General features: G+C 39.1%; 1 protein-coding gene across 1 annotated transcript in view; it reads left to right on the plus strand.

The window, feature by feature from the left end:
- Positions 1-7,708, plus strand: part of LOC150039036 (phosphatidylinositol 3,4,5-trisphosphate 3-phosphatase TPTE2-like) — a 29,623-nt gene extending 21,915 nt beyond the window's left edge. The window contains exons 8-10 of the mRNA XM_090328057.1: positions 1,575-1,667; positions 4,310-4,380; positions 7,521-7,708. The gene's annotated coding sequence lies outside the window, so the exon portion shown is untranslated. The remainder of the gene's footprint in view (positions 1-1,574; positions 1,668-4,309; positions 4,381-7,520) is intronic.
- The last annotated feature ends 878 nt before the right edge of the window (positions 7,709-8,586 follow it).

Consider the following 8,586-nt stretch of genomic DNA (forward strand, 5'->3'; position numbering starts at 1 on the left):
GCCATTTCTGAAATGTTCAAGAAATTCTCAAGACTGTGCACCTTTTCCAGGAGAAATTGGCTAATTTCCTTTTTAATCCCAAAGGAAGCTTTCAGAATGATTCCCAGGTTCCTGTTGTAACTTCTGTACATGCACACAAGTGTAGTGTGTTGTGAGGTTTAGGTAATATATTTGAATTTAATCTCTAATCTATGAGTTATCAAATCAGTGTAAAAAGTGACCATTTTCAAACCACTTTGTCACATGGGACACTGATCCCATCAATTCTTAGCCCACATTTATTCTTATTTTCCTGGATTTTAAGCTCTGAATCCGTAACAACCCTAGTGTAGCCAAGCTATTTCCATCAATATCTGGACCTACAAATTCCCATTAGAGAAGACTGACTCATCTGTTTGGCACATGGAATAAAATTCTCAGTTTCAGTGATATTTTTGCTGGTTTCTCTTCTCAGGCCTATATTATTCCTCCTTTATTAAAATCCTCCAATGACCAACTGAAATTCTACTTTCTAGAATATGCTTTGTTATTCAAACTTTCTGCTGTATACTGCCCTCCCATAGGACACACTTGCACACTTCCTTATAAAGCTTGAAAACAATATATTATTTTCATATTGTTCTGTATGTAGAAAACTTCCTGAAAACTTGAAAATCATGTGAGAGTCTTCTGTGGGTATGTTTCTTGAAGCCTAGCATAGCTTTCTTCTTATTCTATGATGGTATATGAATATCAGAGTAATACATGGGATGATTTCATAGTTGTTAATCCCCAAACTTGACCTGTTTGTGGTCATTCCATTCACTGGAATGGCTCATTGACCTCATCAGCAACATAATATTTGTCATGAAAGTGGGGTCAATTATTCATTGCTTCTTGAACATCAATATACTGTTTCAGACTGAAGTTAAAGTGCATCCTTAAAAGAATATAAAAATCGGATGATTCACATAGAACAGTCATGTGTATTACATTAGAAATTCCTGGTCATATAGGATGAGACTAAATGAAAGGATCTCTAGGATATTGAAACAAGAGCTTTATCTTGTGTGATTGTGGCTCTTAATGCACTCCGTTATTCCTCTTCTGTTTAGTTTCCTTCTGGTTAATCTCATATTGTTACTGTATCTGACTTTGTGACCTGGTATATTGTATGTATGTTTATTTGATTATTTAAAATAGGAAAGAGAAGTGGGGAAACCATATGATTGGGAGAGGTGTTGGGAGAGGAAAATGGGGACAAAACCATGAGAGGTGGTATCAATGTGTGAGAAGTAAGACACCTACTATCTGGTGAATATAACTGTAATCCCTCTATACATTACAATAAACAAAAAGACACTTGTCAAAAATGAATACTTTGCTTCTCAAGTGTAGTCTTAAGATAGCTATCAAACATTTGGAGCCCAGTACCTTTACCACTTCAGAAAAAAAAAATACTGCTATTTTCTATATGAAATTACTGAGCTATGAAATTATGAGTATATAATGAATTAAGGATGATTTCATGAGTGAAAAAGAATACTAATCGCTGGCAACACTTTGAGTTCCTAATTCCATGTGTTCATTAACAGGTTGTCCATGATATTGATACCAATAGAGCAATCTTTTTGGTGCCCAACTGTCCGGACTTATGTGATGATATAAAAGTAAAATTTTCTTCTTCGGTGAGTCCTCAAGTATCCTGCATGATTGTATGCTCTTTTGTTTGGTCTGGGTTTGCGATTTCCTTTGCTGCAGTTCCCTAAAATATAAAGGACAGATAAAAATGCATGTCTCGGGAAGGGGAGGAAAACACAAAACAAAGTCATCAGGATTTCTTGTATATATTTAAAATATTTCTGATCACTTTCTTCTGAATTGTAAGCACTTGATATCTGTTACTTATCAAATGAGAAAAGTATGAAAGCAAAGATGCTAAAAAGAACCCGACATTGTTGGCTTTCCATAAGAGTAATTACAGTTATGTTGTCTATCTTTTAAACACGTCGTGATCAGTGTGTTTACCAAATGTGAGGGAGATTTTACTTTCCTGTCCATAATTATCTATTGACTTGCTATCATTAGTATGACTGTGTAATTTTAATGGATCAGCCGTACATGTCATGTCTGAGTGTCATATATGACTATAATGATTTTCTATGAAATCATCTATTCCTACTCTCAGTAAGAATTTCCATGTGTTCTGTATGCTCTCCTTCATTACCTGCTTGCTCACTGCTGAGCAGTCTTAGGTTCTGAGATATGAATGTGAATGTTGAAGCAAGTGACCACCTGGGAAGTCTCTCCATTTCAATGTTTCCCCTTGGATAACAGAACCACTGTGAATTCTTGCTTAGCTAGTGTCTCTAAACAAACACTGTGGTTTTTTTCCCTGGTGCAGGGGGTCTTGATGAGAGCTAGTTTTGTGATTATTAAGGGTTAAGATGGGATGGCATGCTTGTGAAAAATGAGGAAATTATTGATTACTGGTTTGTTTTGTTTTTGGCCATACTTTGGTTTGGATTTTTGCTTGGTTTACTTGCTTGGCTAAACATCTATCACTCGAGTCATGCCTCCAGCCTGTTTGTTTGCTGGTTAACGTGGAAACAATACTTTACTTTTTGCCATGGCTGACTTTGATCCTCCAGATCTCAGCTTCTTGTGTAGCTAGCCATCACCAATATTGATGCCTAATTATTCAAACTAGCTGTCAGTTATGGAAATAGATGTGAGTACTAGGTCTTTGGGCTGACTCTCAAGGACTCTGTCTCTGGACAGGACCATACATTCCAGCTTTGTTGTGATGGAGCTCCAGGTGAAATGGCTGTGGATGCTGTACAGTGTGTCTTTCACAGGATGATTGTTTACCCTGGTGGGGAGTGGCTTCATGTCTAATTGGCCCACTGGTGACCATGGATGCTCCTCACAGGAAGCTTGTTTGTACTCACAGATGACCTATATCTGCTGTCTGACTTTCTACCAAATTAATCACTCTAGGAAAACCCTGAATAGAGCAGGTTGTATATGCTTATTACATAAGTCACCAACAAAGCATGAAAACACAACACAGTGAATAAGAGAAGCAGTTTATGACAGAGAAGGGAAAGGCAGCACATCTTGCAGGGCCAGTGGATGGAGGGGAGCCATCCAGGGGAAACTGATACCTGACCAGTGGAGGGACACAAGGCAACCTTAGAAGCAAATAACATTCTCCTGGGTGCCAGGTGTGACCTTAGCAGGTTTTCCATGGGAGGTTTCATTGTGGTCCAAGGTGCTGTAACACAAGTAGTCACTATGACATATCTTCAGAGGTCCCTGGTAGTATGGAGTCACTAGGTCAAGTGCATTGTACCTGCTTTCACATAGACAGGTGATCACTAGAAAATGGGTGCATGAGACAAGTGTCTAGCTCATTCCCACTGAGGAACTGAGAGGTAGCAGAGACTGGAAACTGTTGGGGGTGGCTGTGCCCTGCTTCTGGTATTCCAGCCTAACAGAGTCAAAATGAAAGCAGAGCAAACAGAAAGGATGAAGAATTCACCACACTATGTTTGTGGTGTGTGTGTGTGTGTGTGTGTGTGTGTGTGTGTGTGTGTGTGTGTGTGTGTGTGTAAACATAGGTCTTTAGTTGATTCTTTAGTGGTGTTCTAATCAGATTGAGAGATCATTGTCTATATTAATCATATAAAAACATCCCTGAAGTTGAATTGGTGCCAAATGGTCATTCTATGTTTAACTTATTGAGAAACCCACAGACGCTTTTCTACCATTGCTTTCCCATTTGGCATTTGTGTCAGCAAGGTCTGAGGACTCCAGTGGTCTGTGGTTTTGCTGAATTTTGTTGGTGATCCTAGTGGGTGAGACAGTAGAAGTCCAGCTCTGCTCTGCATGTGCTTGCCACCTTTGGGGTATACTCTCTGACTAACTGAAGTATATGCTCAAACCCTTGGTGTTTGTTGCATCTGCTTTTGTTTTTCAGACATTAGTTTTTGAATTAAAAATATTGTGAATACAAGATCCCATCCAGATACAAAATATGCCTATGTTTCCCTCTATTTTGGTGCAATATTTTTTCACCCTGATTATGTCTTTTAATGAAATCCAACTGAACACTTGTTTTCTATTTCATTGTAGTAATTTTGATCCTTTATATTTTTAATGAAAAAGTATTCTCTTCAAGCCTCTGAGTACATTGTAATAGATAGGATGTTGCAATTGATGTACACAAAAAGGCAGAAGGAAGGAACGTCAACCCCAATGCAATTATTAGTTTTTGGTATCCATTTTATTATACAAATCACCTCTTTCTTTAATCATGTGTTTTTAGAAGCTTCCAAACTATTATGATGACTGCGCATTCTTCATGTGGTTCCATACATCTCTCATAGAGAAAAACAGGTAAGGACAGATTGTAAGACAGATTGGCAATTCCTTTGCCTACTATACTAAGCTCATTTTCTACAAAAATAAAGAATTGCTTAAGCAAACATTTCCTATCCCCTACCATAAGGCAATGTGTCAGTGAAGAGGCAATTACCCAGATCATAATAATGATCAAGTTCTCTCACGAAGTGTACATCTACCCGGTTCCTGGAATATAAAAGGTCTAAGTGGATGTCACTTTATTGGGTCATGATTGTGGGATTAGTCTAGGGAGGCTTTAGCTGGCTTTCTTCTGCTGTAGGCACATTTCCATGTAGGACAGAAGTTTTAAGGCCTGAGAAGTATTAACAATTTCAAAAGCATTGTTTGGTTAACCTCCCCTTTGAAAAGGTTTCCTCATGACTGAATGATGTATTATTGCTAAGAACCTACTACTTTATCTAGAAACTCATTCCTGAACCTACAAAGACTCAGTTTTCAGGAGTATTGACCTGTGGTGGTAAAAAGAAAAACACTTTCTAGATCATTCACATCAAGGCAGAAATGACTGTTGCCATGTCCTCATAAAAGTGTGAGGATAGATATGAAGACCTTGGAGCTGGGGGAGGTGGCTCAGGCCTATTATCCTAGCTACTCAAGAGCCTGATCAAAAGATTAAGGCTCAAAGCCACCCTGGGCACTAAAGGACCTGAGACTCTTATCTCCAATTAACCTCTAGAAAAGGGAAATAGGGGTTGGGTTAAGGGTAGGGTGTTATTCTTGGATTGTAGAGCTCAGGGACAACACTCAGGCCCCATGACCCACCAAGAGGGAGAGAGAGAGAGAGAGAGAGAGAGAGAGAGAGAGAGAGAGAGAGAGAGAGAGAGAGAGAGGAAAGAGGGAGAGAGAGAGGGGGGGCGGGGAGGAGAATGAAGACCTTGGGCCATGAGTTTGTCCTAGTGGTAGAGTGCTTGTCTAACATGCACAAAGACCCAGGTTTGATTCCTCGGTACCACATACATAGAAAAAGCCAGAAGAGGTGCTGGATAGTACTGGTTACATCCAGTGCCAGACTTCTCTTGAAATCTGAACTGGGCCTGATAATACCTCAAATCTATTAAGACAGCAGCAAGAAAGCCTCATTTCTACAGATTTGTAACTCACATACAATTTGATTTTGGAAAGAGTAAACTCTACATTTAAAGGAAAAATTCTATCAATTTTCCTACGTGTCCAGCTGTCTCTTGAGCAAAGTCCTCGACAAAGGCAGGGTGTTTACTTGTTGCTTCTTGTCAAACTGGTTCTTGCTAAAGGATAGCTTTGTCCTTTCCAGCACCATCATCTCATTGGAGATTATAAGAACATTGGATCCTCCTTTTTGTAGTCATTTCTGGAAAATTGGTATCATTTTTTCCTTGCTTGATAAATCTTTTTTTTTTGCCAGTCCTGGGCTTGAGCTCAGGGCCTGAGCACTGTCCTTGGACTTTCTCAAGGCTAGAGCTCTACCACTTGAGCCTCAGCACCACTTCCGGCTTTTTTCTTTTTTTTTTTTTTTGCCAGTCCTGGGCTTGAGCTCAGGGCCTGAGCACTGTCCTTGGACTTTCTCAAGGCTAGAGCTCTACCACTTGAGCCTCAGCACCATTTCTGGCTTTTTTGTACGTATGTGGTACCAAGGAATCGAACCTGGGTCTTCATGCATGCTAGGCAAGCACTTTAACCACTAGGCCAAACTCCCCGCCCAATTCCGGCTTTTTTCTATGTATGTGGTACCGAGGAATCAAACCCGGGTCTTCATACATGCTAGGCAAGCACTTTAACCACTAGGCCAAACTCCCGGCCCTTGATAAATCTTTTTTACACTGATGAGATTGTGGCTTAGACAAAAACATCATTTCACCGATTCAGGGCGATATAGCTGGGCACTGGTGGCTCAGTGACCTGTCATTCTAGCTACACAGGAGGCTGAGATCTGAGGAACAGTTTGAAGCTAGCCTGGGCAGGCTATGTCTATGTCACACTTATCTCCAATGAGTCCTTGAAAAATCAGAAATGCAACTGGAGCTCAAGTAAGAGAGGGTCAGCTTGAGCAGAGAAAGTTTATTGAGAACTCAAGGTCGTGAGTAGAAACCCCACTACTGACATTAATGTAAACAAAGACAAATACAAAAAAAAAAACCCAGAACACTATTTAATTACGAGGTTTCATTATACACCCAATTATGTCTTGGTAATTATTGTGACAGTCCTGGGGCTTGAACTCATGGCTTCTGCACTGTTCTTTGGCCTTCTCAAGGCTAGAGTCCTACCACTTGATCCACAGCACCACTGTCAGCTTTTCCTATGTATGTGGTACTGAGTCATTGATCCTGGGTCTTCATGCATGCTAGGCAAACACTCTTACACTAGGCCAAACTCCCAGCCCCTTAGTAACTTTTGTTAATTATAAACACTTAGAATATATGTTTGTTTGTTTATTTGAAGTAGGGAAAGGGGCGAAACAACATGATTGGAAGGGGGTGGGTGGAGGGAAACAGGGAGAAACACATGAGAAGGTGTATTAATGTGTGAGAAGACCTGCACCTCCTACTACCTGACAAATGAAATTTAAAAAGTTTTACAAAACACTTAGATAATATGCTCAATGTGGGTGTCAGTAATTCTCTAACAGGCATGTTGTGACTGATCAATTTGTTTCTGAAGATTAAGGTCTTTTATGTCATTCCAAAGAGGCAGAATGGGCTAAGTAATGAAGACAAGTAGGACTTAAATCCTGGTTGCAGCCAGCAAGTCTCTTTGTAAACAAGGGTGTGCTATTGGATGACTATTCTGTTTTGGTTTTATTGTTCTTTTTTTAATGTCGGGAGAATGTAAAGATGGATTATAGTTATATTCGTCAGGTAGTAGGTGCATTACTTCTCATATAATTGTACCCCTTCTCATGCTTTTGTCCCCTCCTCCACCTCCCAGTCCTCTCTTTTCCCCCTTCCCTTCCCTGTTTCAAATAAACAAATAAATGTGTATACAATATACCAGGTAGCAAGTCACACACAGTAACAACATGAGAAAAACCATAAGGGCAAAAAAACGAGAAGAGAAATAACATAGTACATTAAGAACTACAATCACATACTGTAAGCCCTAAAAGAAAATGTAATGACTTTTTTTCCTGTCCTTAGACTTTATTTAACACGAGCTGACCTGGACAATCCACATAAAGAAAAGACATGGAACATATATCGTCCAGACTTTGCTGTAGATATATTCTTTGAAGAAGTCTTTCAGTGACAAACACACTATCTTTATACCCATCACTGTTTAAATTTTCTGTATGTTTATTAAATAAATTATATATTGGTAATAGTAACCTGTCTTCAGAGTGTGTATGTTTCTATGAACTCATCAATGCATGTATACATATGTACATACATCATAATCTTGAATTGGCTAGTTTATGAATTTACCAATTGTATGTCTCCACAACTACTGGCCTTCTTCTCTCAACTCATTTTCTTTCTTCCCTGTGTATCCATTTTTCAGAATTGCTACAAAAAAGCCAGGAGTGGTGGCTCACTCCTGTAATCCTAGCTACACAAGAGGATGAGATCTGAGGATCTGGGTTCAAAGCCAGCCAGGGTACTAAATACCATGAGACTGTTATCTCCAATTAACCACTAGGAAAACCGGAAGTGGCCCCTGGCTCAAGGGCCAGGGCAATAGCCTTGAGCTGAAGAGCAAAGGGATTGTGCCCAGGCCCAGAGTTCAAACCCCATGACCAGTAGAAAAATAAAAAAGTACTGCTAGAAAAATATGCATATAATTTACATCATTCTACCTCTAATAGTCTATAGTGAAAATAATTTATTTCCAATACACTATGTTACAAGCTCTTTAAATTTTAAAAAGAGTTTTCAGGTAAGATAGGTATTTAGAACTACTTACGTTCCAGCAGTAACCCTCTTGGGAATTTATCCAAAAGACTGAAAGTCAGTATACAATAAAGATATATATATATATATATATATATATATATATATATATATATATATATATATATATACCTCCATGTTCATTGATGCACTAATTACTATACAACCATGTTAAGGAAACAGCTCAGATGCCCTACATCAGATTGATCCAGAGAGAGAGGAAGAGTGAGGAATTTTATATCAAAATGGACCTAGGTAACTTGAGAAATGGAAAAGATTGGGAGAAATTGGGAAAAATGATTGAAGGCGTGGCATG

This window comes from Megascapheus bottae, unplaced genomic scaffold (genome assembly GCF_031878675.1).
Source record: "Megascapheus bottae isolate mThoBot1 unplaced genomic scaffold, mThoBot2.hap1 HAP1_SCAFFOLD_50, whole genome shotgun sequence".
Classification (NCBI taxonomy): Eukaryota; Metazoa; Chordata; class Mammalia; order Rodentia; family Geomyidae; genus Megascapheus; species Megascapheus bottae.